Below are 15504 nucleotides of genomic sequence, written 5' to 3'. Positions count from 1 at the left end.
CCATGCTGCTGTTGCTGCCACCATTTGCCACCACTGTTGTGGGCTGGCCAAGTGGGAGTTTGGGTGCAAATGCAGTGATAAATCTGAGCAGGACAGGCTCCTTGCCACCATACTTGCCACCTGACATCCCTGCATGCAGGCCATAGCTGTATTTATGTGGGAGGAGGTCCGTACTTTTAAGCCCAGTCCCTGGCATTGTGTTTCACATGGTTGTCTCTACTATGTGTGCATAGCTTAGTTACATAGCTGCCCTTATTGTGCCCTTACACTTGAGCAGGAGCTTGTGCACTGAGGTTGCTTAAAGAGGAATGAAGTGGGGAGTTCTAATCCAGTATGGTCCCTAAAGGCCAGGTTTCTACTTGCAGGGAGGTGTTTTGTTTTGTTTTGTTTTGTTTTGTTTTGTTTTGTGCTTTGTTTTGTTTTGTTTGCTTTACATATGGGAGCTTTCAAAAGGTGACCCAGAAACTACAACTAATCCAGAATGCAGCAGCTAGACTGGTGACTGGGTGTGGTCGCCAAGACCATATAACACCGGTCCTGAAAGACCTACATTGGCTGCCAGTACATTTCTGAGCACAATTCAAAGTGTTGGTGCTGACCTTTAAAGCCCTAAATGGCCTCTGCCTAGTATACTTGAAGGAGCATCTCCACCCCCATCGTTCAGACCAGACACTGAGGTCCAGCGCTGAGGGCCTTCTGGCTGTTCCCTCACTGCAAGAAGTGAGGTTGCAGGAAACCAGACAGAGGGCCTTCTTGGTAGTGGTGCCTGCCCTGTGGAATGCCCCCCCCCCCATCAGACATCAAGGAAAGAAACAACTATCTGACTTTTAGAAGACACCTGAAGGCAACCCTGTTTAGGGAAGTTTTTAATGTTTGTTTGTATTTTTAATCTTTTGTTGGAAGCTGCCCAGAGTGGCTGGGGAACCCAGCCAGATGGGCGGGGAATAAACAAACAAACAAACAAACAAACAAACAAACAAACAAACAAATATTATTATTATTTGATTTCCACCTCTGGCATGCTGAGGCTAGGGTGCTGTTGTCTCAAGAATAGCTTTAAGATCCTTGATACGGTCAATGGGAGACATGGTTGAGGGCAAAATTGTTGTTTCACATTGTTAGGCTACAATCCTAACCCCACTGACCAGAGAATAAGCCCTGTTCAATTCAGTAGGACTTACCTCTGAGCAAAGAAACAAAGGAAACTGCCTTGCACTGAGTCAGACCAAAGGCAAGAACAACAGTCAGAGCAACACTGCAAGTCTGTGAGTTTGTGGTGCAGTTCACTTCTCCTTTTCATTTCATGCAGACATTTGTCCCTCCTTGAAAGTGAACTTTACCTCTCATCTGAAACATAACACAGATTTGATGTTTGGGGAGCCCTGTTGTTATTTGCGGAGCATGTAAAGACCATAGGCTGAGAGTCCCGACTGCAAGTTCCCCATTCTTCCTTATGACTCAGCCTGCCCTGAAGTCGAGAGAGCACAAATGGATGACAGAGACATTAAGTCTCATTACCCCTTTGGGCCTTGACTTATACTGAGACTACCCAGTAACAAGAGTGTGGGTTGTGGTCACTTGTGTCCCATTGGATGCTCTGCTTAGAAGTGTTAGGTGGCTGGTTCATTTCTCGCTCGGCTTTTTCCATGAAGTTTACAACCTGGTTTTTATAAACTTTTTGAAGGACCTGGTATTCTTCTGAGGTTTGCCACTTTCCCGATACCAGGGCTGGGGAATTTGTGGCCCTCCAGATGTTGCTGGACTACAGCTCCCAGTATTTGAGTATTGAGGATGATGGGAGTTCAACCACATTTGAAGGGCTGTAGGTTCCCCACCCCGGCATGGTTCCAGTTCTAGGTGTGTTGCTTTGGCCCAGAGAGCACCAGTGTACCACTGGTTTTATTTGCATCTTCTGAAATGCCAAGGACCATAAAGGTTTACTACCTTGAGAACAGTGTTGGGCAAGGGTCAGCAAACTTTTTCAACAGGGGGCCAGTCCACTGTTCCTCAGACCTTATGGGGGGCTGGACTATATTTTGAAGGGGGGGAAAGAACAAATTCCTATGCCCCACAAATAACCCAGAGGTGCATTTTAAATAAAAGGACACATTCTACTCATATAAAAACACGCTGATTCCCAGACCATCCGTGGGCCAGATGTAGAAGGCGACGGGGTCGGATCCAGCCCCTGGGCCTTAGTTTGCTTACCCATGGTGTTGGGAAACCTCTGGCCCTTCAGATGTTCTTGGATTTCAACTCTTGCCCTCATCAGCATTACCAGTCGGCAGAAGTGATAGTTCAAGAACATCTGGAGGGAAGTCGGTTCCCAATTCCTGCTCTAGTTGGGGTTTTTTTTTTGGGGGGGGGGGACTTAGTTCAATTTTGCCTGTTGTGAAACATGGGAAGGAATTCAATGTAGTACTATAGTAAGTGTTCTGTCAGTGCAAGTTTTTCAGCTTGTCAGATGTTATGATTCCCCCCTCTTTTCTACCTGTGCGCTGTTCTGGGGAGTTCTCCCAACCCCCAAGAGCCAATTTCAGGGAGAAAGCCCCATTGCGCTGGCAGAAGTCTTTGCATGGGCTTATGCTAGTGGGACTAGTTAGTGGAATCCCATGCATGATAATTAATATTGGGAAAGTTGCCCAGACGAACAAAGCACACCTACTGATGTGGGTGGCATGAAGAAGAGTAGCAACAAATATCCATGACTGAAAAAACAGGAAGGTGTGTGAGATACAGTGCCAAAAACTCACAGGGGGAAAAGTCAGATCTTTATGACCTGTTTGCCACATAAGGTCCCCATCTAGAGCCACCTTCCATAACAGAGTCATATTTTCGTATGCTCTTTTGCCTTACTTATCATTTTAGTTTCTTCTCTCATCCTTCATTCTGATTTAAAAGAGCTATTAATAGTCAGCAAAACTTTTCAATTAGCGCAGAGAATAAATAATGAAAATAAAAAGTTACATATGTTATAATCTGAATGGCTTCTTCAAAGATTCCTCAGATAAACCCTGTCTGCATATTTCAATGAAATTTCAAAAAGATGATAGCCATCACTTATCAAGTTAAGATCAGTGAGTTGTATAAAGCGATTCCAGACCCCCCAAGTATCCCTATTTTCCTTTATATATATATAATTTTTATTAAATTTTACTTCAGATTAAACATCTTTTATTATATGAAGCATTCATTGACTTCCCTCCCTCCCCTTCCAAGGTTCGTTTGACTTGCTGCATATTTTAATATATCCATCTAATTCAATTTACCTTTCTTACATCACTTCAAAATATGTTATACTGTTAAATTACTTTAATACTGCCAGCGTTTTTAACTGTGCACAATTATTTTCAATATATTCAATGAAAAATTTCCACTCCTCTTTAAATGCCTGTTCTTCTTGTTCTCTTATTCTACTTGTTAGACCTGCTAACTCTGCATATTCTGTCATCTTAAATTGCCAATCCTCCTTACTAGGGACCTCGCTCACTTTCCATTTTTGGGCTAACAAAATCCGAGCTGCTGTTGTTACATACATAAATAATTTTTTCTGTCTGAACAATTCCTAACAGAAATGCCTCTGGTTTGGGGGGGGAATGTTATTTCAAACATTTTTTCATCTCATTATATATCATTTCTCAATATTGTTTAACTGCTTTGCATGTCCACCACATGTGAAAAAAGGTTACTTCTACTTCTTTATACTTCTAACACAAGTCCAATTCCACATTATACATCTTAGCCAATCTACTCAGAGTTCAATACCATCTATGAATCATTTTCATATAGTTTTGCTTCAGTGTGTAGCATGCAGTGAATTTCAAATCATTCTTCCAAAGTTTCTCCCAGAGGTTTAATTCTATATTGTATCCCACATCCATTGCCCAGTGAGTCATTGATGCTTTAACCATCTCATTTTTTGTTTCCCATTCCAATAATAATTTGTACATTTTGGACAATCATTTTTCCTTATTCAGCAATAGCTCTTTTTCAAACTGTGAGCTTTGGTCCAAAAAACCATTTTTCTTTTCTAGTTTGAACATATCATATAGTTGATGGTACTGTAAGCAATCAGTAACTTGATTCCTTACTTCTGCGATTGGTTTCAATCTGGTTCGCTCCCTGTAAAGCCCAACAAATCCCTATAGGTCACCAAACCTCTGTCTGCCCTGAGACCCCCAGGTATAATAATAATAATAATAATAATAATAATATCCATATTTATTCTCTTAATTGTAATTGCTTTGATTGGCGATAACCATAGGGGTGTTTTTCTTTTCAACAATTTTTAATGTTTCTCCCAGACTCTATACAATTTTCTCCTAATGACATGGTTCACGAAATTTTTATATATTTTAGCTTTCCCATACCAAAGACATGCATGCCAGACAAACTTTATACTGTGGTCTTCCAGATGTAAAATGTGTGCATCCTCCAATACAATTCATTTGTAGGAGTCATAAAGCCAAGGCAGAGGCTTGTAAATACTGCAGGGTGCCCCCTGACATTCCTCTGGGCAATGATTACCTTATATGGAGAGGGGAGTGTCAAGCCTTGACCGGATGAGGTAACATGAGATTGGCAAACGGCCATGCGGCTGGACAGAAAAAAGGAGAATAAAAAGTGACCGGAGAGGGAGAAGAAGGTGGAATGAGCTGCCCTCCGTCCATGAAAATATTTGCTGGCTCTCTGTGTCTTTATTTTATGCTAAACCAGTGCCATTTGTGACGGCTGGCTCCGACATTCATTCCCTTAACCAACACAAACAAGCCACTTCATAGTACGATTGTAGGTCTGGCAGGGCAAAACCACCTCTTTCTTTTGTATCAGTCAAAATTTTATTTTTAATTTGTGGCAGCTTTCTCCCCTGCCAGACAAATTTAGATATATCCCTATTGTCCAGGGGCACCCCTGATTCTGATTCTATCCCGGAATGTCCCGCTTTTCCTTAAGACACCCCCATTTTCATCAGAGGAATGTTGGAGGTATGGTAGGATGTCCCTATTTTCATTGGAGAAATGTTGGGGGGTCTGGAGTTATCTGACCCTGGAGCCATCTGAAGGCAATCCTGTAAATGTTGAAAGTTGCCCAAAGTGGCTGGGGCAACCCAGTAAGATGTGTAGGGTATAAATACTAAAATTATCATTATGGAATGGGATGTCCATATTTTCATTGGGGAAATGTTGGAGGTTATGCAATTTAAGGTAGACCCACTAAAATGAATGGACATGACTAACTTAGAACAATTAATTTCAATAGGTCTCCCCTGAGCATAACTTAGTTCAGAAATCCCCAAACACCAAACTCAGCCCTCCAGATGTTTTGGGACTACAACTCCCATCATCCCTAGCTAACAGGACCAGTGGTCATGGATTATGGGAATTGTAGTCTCAAAACATCTGGAGGGCTGAGTTTGGGGGTGCCTGAGTTAGATACAACCCAGTGTTATAGATGATAGGCATAGAACCCCTAGCACAACTTGGTTTTGTGCAACACTGAGCAGGCAAATTGGTGCTTTGTGATTCTGTGGTCAGAGTACTGAAACTTGTAAATGCCTCCAGAGGAAGCATTACAATGTGTCTTGTTCTATGGTGTTCCTGTTTTGTTCTGTATAAGGAGAGCTTCCTTTTTTGCTACTTGCATTTCCCCCCACTAATTATGCAAATTTAACAGTGGAGATGTTTTTGATGGAAGGAACCACTCTAGATAACCAGATGTCTCGTCTCAGGCAGTGAAACTTGGCCTTGACTGGAAGTTCCACAATATTACTTTTCCTACGATCATTTTAAGGCAGTTATGGACAGAAAGAAGCCAAAAACCCAATTAGGACTCCTCATCTATATGTGACAATAGTTGCTTGTCAACCAGCTTTAAGAATATTACCTCAGATTAATTCATCCATATCATGACAGTCACTTTAAAACTGGATGTACAAACCTGAAACATATATTCTTGCATAAAATACATATTTCTGCCACATTCTGCAGGGCCAATGAATTAAATCAGCAAGTACCTATTTAATTGGGACGTGGGTGGCGCTGTGGGTTAAACCACAGAGCCTAGGACTTGCCAATCAGAAGGTCAGCGGTTCGAATCCCCGCGACGGGGTGAGTTCCCATTGCTCGGTCCCTGCTCCTGCCAACCTAGCAGTTCGAAAGCACATCAAAGTGCAAGTAGATGAATAGGTACTGCTCTGGCGGGAAGGTAAACGGTGTTTCCGTGCGCTGCTCTGGTTCGCCAGAAGCGGCTTAGTCATGCCAGCCACATGACCCGGAAGCTGTACGCCGGCTCCCTCGGTCAGGAAAGCAAGATGAGCGCCGCCACCCCAGAGTCGGTCCCGACTGGACCTAGTGGTCAGGGCCCCCTTTACCTTACTTATTTAATAAAATAAAAACTATGTCAGCTTCTTTATTAAAGAAATCAGCCCAGTCGTACAATGGACTTCTGCCCATGAAATGGGAATTCCTTTTCTTCTCCCCCGGCTTGCAGTCAATTGCAAACCCCACCAAATTTATTCTAGAGGGTTGGGGGTTTCAAGTAAGGAAATATAAATCTGATAATTTATGGGATTGTCATCATTCTACCATCACAAGCTCCCACCGGCTCTTTCTTATTGGGCTGTGGAAGGTGGGGTTCACAGGAGAAAACAACCAAGATGGTATGTGGGATGGTACAGTGGCTAAAGAAACTCAGGGTCAAATCTCTGTTCAGACATGAAATTCACTCTTTCACCTTAACCTTCCTCACAGGCATGCTATAACCTGTAGTGACTGCATTGAGCACCCTGGAAAACACATCAATACAAATATATAATACGCTTTAATTTAACTTTACTTCATTTTACTTTAACATTTAGCATTCAGTTGCAAGGGATACTTAATTAGTAAAGTAAGGCAGAACATTTCTGTTACCTTCCAAAGATTTTATGCCCCGAACATGTTTGCCATGCAAAGGCAATTTCCGCTCCCTTGCAACTGCTCCTTCTCACATGCTCCAAGCAGGGATGTCATACCCTCCAACATCTTATGGAATAGTTGAACATTCCGGGATCAAATCAGAAACTGGGATGGCTTCTCTAAATCAGGGACATCCCTGGAAAATAGGGACACTTGGAGGGTCTTGGATGTTCAACTGGACACGTGTGGCAAGGATGGTGGTAGTAGGCCCAAACCTTCAACCTATATGCATTCATTCTAAAAGTGGGTAGATAAATGCAATTCTTCAGCTGTTATAGATGTTATAATGCACATTTATTTAATCATCTCTAAGGGGGCTCCTGCTGCTTGCGCATGTGGTCCAGCCATATGTAGGGTTGCCAGGTAAGGAGCATCCCAGACCACAAGATTTCAGGGCCCAAACCTGAGACCTAGGAACAGCCTCTGGTGATGTCATGGGGGCAGGTCTCAGTGATGTCATTAAGCACAGCACATTAAACATTAATCACAGTCAAATACAAAGCACAAAGTCTAAAAAATGAATGAATATATCACTGGTTGGAAATTAAAATAGAAGCCTTAGCTAAAGTGGATGTCCTCAAGTCTAGCTGAAGTGGGGGGATCATTCCTTCTCAATTGCTTAGGGACTTTTGGTAGGGAAGGTGCTCTTGTCTACCTGGAGAGTTAAACCCTCTTTGTGCCTTGTGTGGGAGAGACAAACCTGGAGACTTTAGGTTGGCCCAGGGGGTCTGGCATACATAGCCATCAGGGCTGGCCTGCCCATGAGGCAGATTGAAGCAGCGGCCTTAGCAGCTGCCTTAGATGGCAATCCCACTAACAGAGTTGTGTGGCAGCAGCTTCCAACAATATTTAGTGGAACTTAATTTCTGGAATCCTTTTCTTATGTAAGAGTTTCTATAGTTTTGGAAGTTTGCTGCTTTATCTTCCTTACCTTAGAAATCCATATTATTTGGGAAGTTGCCCTCCTTTCCTCATTGCATTGGAAAAATGTGCATGGACCAGTTAATTTGAGTTAGATGTGCATCTTCCTTTCTAAACCAGAGGGGGAATACATGCCTGAGTTTGATGTTATGTGTTGGTATGTAAAGAGCTTTTTACTAGCTATACTCATGTTTGAGGACATATCACGTGTGGTCATTGCTGTTGTAAGGATCTCATTTTTCTAATGTGAAGGAAACCATGAAGCTGAAAAACTCCATTCTGACCTCATCAGGCCAATACACTATAAGAATTTGGATTTAGTATGACATGGAAATATATGAGTTTTAAGAAGCTAAATAAGAAGTCTGTCTTTTACAGTTCCCTGAACTAGCAAACTAAACACTTTCAGATTCCATTTTCTGCCACTAAAATGTCAGCACAGGGTTACCAAATTTTCTTTTTTTACCAGACTGTGCAACAGTGTGATTTACAGATGTTCATGGATGTCTGTGCTATGAAAAGCTTCACTTGATGATTTCTGCTTATCAAACTGTTTTCCATGGCAGCAGTTAATTTAGTTACACAGAATCCTATTGCTTTAGTAGTCATCCAAAAATTAGAATTAGGCTTCAGAGGCAGCAACTTTTAAATGCCAGGTGATTAAGAGTGTGAAAAATGAAATGAAATTTAGTAACAGAAAGTGATCTTTTAATTTGTAATTAAGTTGAAAGTTTTGAAATGCTGTAAATCCAGTGAAATAAACAATGAAGTAAGTAATCATGATGATTGCAGCCTGGGAATATACCCTTTAGCTCTGCCATGAGGTATGCAAAATTCATACTAATTTATAAAATGAATGAAAAATGTTCACCCCAGTACTAAACACATTATATGGATTCATGCCATTGATTTGAATGTGGCAAGCCATCTAAACTCTGACCATATTTAGAATTGAGTTCTGGTGATTTCAAGGAGATTCAAATATGGTTAAAGAGCAGCCTGTATGTGTTGATCTAACACATACTATTATCTAAAGTGGTGTTAAGACTTGCAGATACAAGAGAAACATTATGCCTATTTCAAGGCACAGCCCTTTTTTCTAAACATAGCATAGGGTGGCTTCTTCCAAGATTGTGCAACTTTTGTCAGAAGAAAACTGTGAGGTAAGGCTTGCTCACTGGCTTGCCTCACTACACCTGTGCTAGGAGGGGTTGGCATGGCAACCAGAACAGCTGCACTCTATGTGGCTTGAGGCCTCTTCGCAGTCCCACACAAGGTAATGCTAGGCTGCTACTGCACCTAATTTCACATCTTCTCTTGCTTGTTTCCTTGGGACTGCTTCACTGAACTTTATGCCCCTGAATAGACAATTTGGACTGGCTAGGTTTAGGGAATTTGACCTCTGGCCTGTCTCCACCACATTCATAATCGGTTATGGGACTCATTCCTGAAGAGTGAAGGATCCAGCTTTGTTCCCTGACAATATGTGGTGGTGCAGTAAGGACTGGAAGAACTCTGAATGTGAAGAAGGCATGTTGCTTCCAGCTGGGCAGTTAAATCTAATACATTATCAGTCATCCTAAATATCATCCCTGAAAATGTTTAAAAATAGGAGTGCCATGCTGGCAGTGGTGAGGCCCATTTCACAGATGAGTCCTTCCTATAAGTTGCTAGTTTCTTCATACCTCAAAGAACGCCACTGCATGCAAAAATACAGCAGAGGTGTGGCTGAGCTGGAATTTTACGCTTCAGAGGGAAGCTTGAAAGAATTGGCCTGCGGTGACAAAGGTTACAACAGGTAAGAGAGATTTGATTGTTATCACCAGCAGTTTAGGGTACCATTTTTGGCATAGGGAGAAAGGGGTACCAAGAGATTCCAGAAACATGGAGTGAGGAGCTGACAGACATGGCAGGTTCAAAAATAAATAAAAAACCTCAGAATATTTTGGAAACATTTACTGTAGTTAGCTTTTAGTACCTCATGATAACTAGGGATGCAGGTCCTGCCAAGGAATAAGCACGTATGGTCTAAACAGACAGACAATGATACTTTCTCTCCTCTCCTCCCGAGTGTTCCTAGAGGCAGGGCTGCTCATGACATCTTACTGAGGTAAAGGACAAGATGGGGCCTCCTCACATTCTGTGTAGTAAAGCTTACTGGACTAGCAGTTGAATCTTACTTCAACCTCAATCTAACATGTAGTGTTTTTAAAACTGTTTCATGGTATGTTTGTAAATTGCCTTGAGAAGTACGTAAAATGTGAGTGAATGATTAATTAATTGATTGATAATACCCCTCTGCCCTCTAACAGAGGGCGATGGTGGGGGGCTCTTGAGCAATATCTGGGGGGCTGCCACTGCTAACCGAGGTAGGGCAGGCCTGTGCTTTCGTCAGAATGAGATCTGTGTATAGCAGCAGGCAAAGTAAGTCATTTCATCAAAAGGCTAAAGGTCAATCTTTTGAACCCTTGTCAACATGCAGGGGCTGATTTTTGCCAGCTTTGTCAAAGGACTGTGTGAAATGGATCTTGATGGTGGCTGGTAGGTGTGTGCTGAACTCAGGCCGGATTGGTTTTTTGGAACTGATTACAGCTGCTCCTATGAAGTGCAACCACCCTTGCTTGCAAATAATAGACCCTCTTGACTAAGCTCAGGTTGTGCGTGCCTTCCAGCAGTGGTAGTCGCACTGCTTCATCTCTGTCTGCTGTAACATAATTCATAACATAATTCTCTGAAGCAGTAGCCACATTTGGATGCTCTGCTTGTGCGTGAAACCTACAGATGGTCCACAAGAGGTCTGGAGGGTGGCAACGTGAGAACAGGCCTTTTCTGAGTGAGTTTCCCATTTGTGAAATGCTGGTGCCATTATTATACACCTTTAGCCACCAGGCAAAAATGTTCCTCTTCAACCGGGCCTGTGGCTGATTATAATCTAATAGCCTTTTAAATGTGTTATGGGAGGATTATTGGTTCGTTTTTGCTCTTGTTTTTAATATGTACCGTATTTTTCCCTCTATAACACGCAGATTTTTTCTCCTAAACAGGAAGGGGAAATGTCTGTGCGTGTTATAGAGCGAATGTGTGGTCCCTGGAGCCGAAAAAGCAGGCAAAAATCAAATCGCGAGTCTCCTAGAAGGGAAACTTGAAAAGAGGAAGTGGCTGCTTTCCGGCATTCTGCCTCAGGGTCTTACTGCCCACCCTCCTCTGTTTCCTTGCTGTGTTTGCTCAAACGGAACAAAGAGCAGGGAAAGCCCCTCCCCTCCAGGCAAGCAGAGGGGAATTCCTCTGCTCCGGTGCTGCTGGGGGAGAGGGAGAGAGAGGGGGGGAGAGAGGGGGGGGGGAGGGAGAGAGAGGGGGGGAGGGAGAGAGAGAGAGATATGGCTGGCTTGGGTGGGGGGAAACTTTTGCCTTTCTTTCCTCCCTCCGTTAAATCCCTCTCCTGCATTCTTAGCCAGCTGCTTCTCTGCACACCCCTCTCATGTCCCTTCTTTGTTTTTCCTTCGCTCCCCACTTAAAATGTGGTTACAAAGCATAGATCCACATGGATCCTCAGGATCTTTGCATTGGGTCACCCCAAATTCACCATCAGATCACATAGCATGTCCATGGCTACAGCCTGCACCAAAAAAATCACACACCCACTGTTGCCTGAGGCTGCAATGGTGCAAAAATGTGGTTACAAAGCATGGATCCACAGGGATTCTCAGGATCTTTGCATTGGGTCACCCCAAATTCACCATCAGATCACATAGCATGTCCATGGCTACAGCCTGCACCAAAAAAATCACGCACCCACTGTTGCCTGGGGCTGCAATGGTGCAAAAATGTGGTTACAAAGCATGGATCCACAGGGATTCTCAGGATCTTTGCATTGAGTCACCCCAAATTCACCATCAGATCACATAGCATGTCCATGGCTACAGCCTGCACCAAAAAAATCACGCACCCACTGTTGCCTGGGGCTGCAATGGTGCAAAAACGTGGTTACAAAGCATGGATCCACAGGAATTCTCAGGATTTTTGCATTGGGTCACCCCAAATTCACCATCAGATCACATGTCTGTGGCCACAGCATGAAGCCCAAAATGATACATCCACTGTTTCATTCAGAATGTTTTCCCCCTTGTTTTCCTCCTCTAAAAACGATGTGCGTGTTATGGTCAGGTGCGTGTTATAGAGCGAAAAATACAGTATTTTGTGTTTTTATTTTGAATTTTTATTCTGAGAATCACCCTGAGCTCCTTGAATGAAGGGTGGTATACAAATTTAATAAATAAAATAAAATAAAATAATTGAACATACAGGTAGTGGAGCAGCTGAAGGCACATCTGGATTGTCTGCAGTAGTAGAGTTTTGACCTCAGAAATGTTCACTTGGTGCCGCTTTTGTGAACTCAATCCTGCCCTGTTCACTTGCACTTTTTAATGGCACATCCTACTCTTTTGCTTTTGTTTTACTGGATTTGATGTTTTATTTTTTTAATTTTTTAAAGCAGTACTGTGTTTTACTGTTCTACCTTAGCTGTGCTGTTGCCTGTGGCTTTATTTTATTAAGTGATGTTTTAGGTTAAATGAATCTGTAAATAGCCATAAGGGCTCCTCAAGTGCAAACATGTAAATAAATATATTGGTTCTTAGCTGAGCTCATTTCAGTTGAGCTTCTGACTTAGCTATGGAATTCAGATGTCTCTAACAAGGAATGAAGAGCCTTTGTAGCTCTCTAGATGTTATTGAACTCCAACTCGCATTAGCCCCAGACAGCATGGTCATAGGCCAGGAATGATGGAGCAACATCTGGAGGACCACAGGTTCTCCATTCCCCCTGTAGTAGCTTTATAATGCAATCCTGTACATGTCTACTCAGAAGTAAGTCCCACTAAGCTCAGTGAGGCTTATACTTGGGTATGTAGGCATAAGATTTCAGATTTAGTTTCTTGCCCCTAGATGGGCCTTTGTTCTAGCAACTCAGATCACACGTCCTCCTGAAAATAAGGAATTATATTTGTTGAGGGTAGAATCCAGATTTTCCTCTTGCTCCCCACCAATAATGTCTCAAAGCTGCCCTCTGTAGGTTTTATTCTAGTTATATCTTGCACATTCGCAAACATACCAGGGGTTCTCACTGGGAGATTGAAGTGAATCCTTCCCCTCTTTTCTTTATCTAGAATGTGAGAAAAAATATCTATTCCTAATCTATTCTATTACATAAAATGGGCTTAGACAGACCTGGGCATTGTTGTCAACACACCATAAGCAAAAAGGCGTGTCATTGAAGGAAGTTTAATAAAGATCAATGGAATTAAACATAATTCAAGGAGATTGCATGTACTTCCAGTAGTGCAAAAATGTTCCTGCAGTGGAGATGACAGTTTCCATTTCCTGTGGCAGGAAAGTGGAAACCTTTGAACACATAACTTGGGGTTGGCCAAGAAAACTCCCCATTGGTTCATTACAACATCCCGCATATTGCAATAAGTGAAATCACATTCTCCATATAAATCTATTATGTCACGCAGAGAGAAGAGGGCCCAAGGCTTTCTCACATGACCCATTACAATAATTACTCATTTGTTTGATTGGATTGGAGTCAGTTGTCTTCCTGCAAGGAAGCACTTTTATTTCAGGGAAATTTAATCCACTGTTCCGAATTGACAGTATATATGGTTGTGCAGAAATGTCCCTCTAAAACCTGATGACATTCTTCGTAGGATGTGAAATGAATGTGGTGGACTGAAGCTCATCAGTGGTGGCAATATTCCTGGGGCAATTATTTTCCTTTTCTTTAAGTGCAAGATACTGGCATGGAGGCAGGAAGTATTTCTTATTCCTTTCTTCAAATTTAATTGGCTTTGTGGTGTCAATCATTAAGCTAAATCAGAGTGACGGCAATACTTCCTGTCATCACTCTGGCATCTTGTGGGTGAAAGAAAAATGTACCTAGCAGCAGTAGGGAGTGTAATCTCTCCTGTGTCAGGTAAATGAAGAGGATGGGGAAGTGAAAGATGTGAAGAAGGTTAGTGAGTTTATGAAACCACCTATCCCCAATTTCTCCTTTGAGCTAAAAAAAAATAAAAAAAAAAATAGGAGGCATTCCTTCAGATAGCGTCGTGGTCCCTGGTCAGTTAGGTCAAGCAAACTGGAAGGTGAAATTTGCAAAATACAGGTGCTATATGTTCCTTGCAGTTCTACTTAAAACTCTCAACCTGGCGTTTTGTACAATCTGAAGCTCCTGAATACTTCTTAAAGCAGCCCCATACAGCAATCTAACCTGGATGTTCTAAAAGCATAGATGACAGTGATCAGATCAGCTCTTGTAAAAAATAATAATTTTAAAAAAGGATACAAGTGGTTAACCACCTAAACTGATAAAGGGCACTCTTGACCACCTCTGTGACCTGAGCCCTCAGAAGTAGTCCAAAACTGTGAGCCTGCGCTTTTGGGGGAAATGCAACCTCTTTAAAGGAAAGTTAAACCCCTAAGCCTGGATCAATTCCATCACCAGCCAGCAGTACTTGTCTGGGTTGTGTGTTTGTGTTTTACATGAATAGATGTGGCACCCAGCTATAGAAAATGCTTTCTCTTGGCAAGAGGCAAGCAGAAATATTGACTCATTTCTGGCACAGCTGAAAACCTTCACCTTCCAGGCCTTTGGGGATAGAGGATGAAATATGTAGTATCTGAGGCTACCTTGCTTGTCTTGGGAAGGGACAGATGAAGTGAATTGTATATTGTCATACTGGTTTTAAGGTTGACCTGCCCATGGATTGTTTGCCAATAAAGGTTGGGATAGCCATTTTAGAAAGAAAAATAAATAAATGGCTGTATTATATTCAGTTATACCATTGGTGTAGTGGTTAGGGTCTTGAACTAGGACATGGGAGACCTGGGTTCAAAGCCCCACTCAGTGGAAAAACTTGGGTGAGTCATTGTCTTTCAGCCTAATCCTCCCTCACCAGAATGTTGTGAAGATACAGTGGGGGGGGGGGGGAGAACCATGTAAATCACTTTGAGCTCCTTGGAGGAAAGGTGGGCTAGGAATGCAGTACCAAATAAAATCTGGACTAGTTTTGTTCACTCAGAGTGGCAGTAAAGTAAAGGTAAAGGGACCCCTGACCATTAGGTCCAGTAGTGGCCGACTCTGGGGTTGCGGCATTCATCTCGCTTTATTGGCCGAGGGAGCCGGCATACAGCTTCCGGGCAGTAGTTTTCCATTATTTCAGAGGAGGTGCAAGCATTTGAACCTGAGACCTTCTGCAAGCAGGTTGTGATGCAGTGAGCTAAGGGAGACAACTCTTGTCAAACATTGTCCAGTTCCCCATGATCTTACCTAATCTTACCTAATGAGGTCAAGATGTGCATGGATCCAAGGAGCAAGTCTGAGAGCCCCCTCCAAATACAGTGGTACCTCGGGTTAAGTACTTAATTCGTTCCGGAGGTCCATACTTAACCTGAAACTGTACTTAACCTGAAGCACCACTTTAGCTAATGGGGCCTCCCGCTGCTGCCGCGCTGGGAAAGATTGAGGGCACAAGGAGAAGGGGATGACAGAGGACGAGGTGGTTGGACAGTGTCCTTGAGGCTACCTGCATGAGCTTGACCAAACTGCGGTAGGCGGTGGAGGACAGGCG

General features: G+C 42.7%; 1 protein-coding gene across 1 annotated transcript in view; it reads right to left on the bottom strand.

Moving 5' to 3' along the window:
• Positions 1–9948, bottom strand: part of LOC307209605 (interleukin-12 subunit beta-like) — a 29992-nt gene extending 20044 nt beyond the window's left edge. Inside the window, exon 1 of the mRNA XM_079964879.1 lies at positions 9856–9948. The gene's annotated coding sequence lies outside the window, so the exon portion shown is untranslated. The remainder of the gene's footprint in view (positions 1–9855) is intronic.
• Between the last annotated feature and the right edge of the window lie 5556 nt (positions 9949–15504).

This window comes from Podarcis cretensis (genome assembly GCF_951804945.1).
Source record: "Podarcis cretensis genome assembly, chromosome: 2".
In the NCBI taxonomy this organism is placed as follows: Eukaryota; Metazoa; Chordata; class Lepidosauria; order Squamata; family Lacertidae; genus Podarcis; species Podarcis cretensis.
This window is presented reverse-complemented; position numbering and strand designations above follow the sequence as displayed.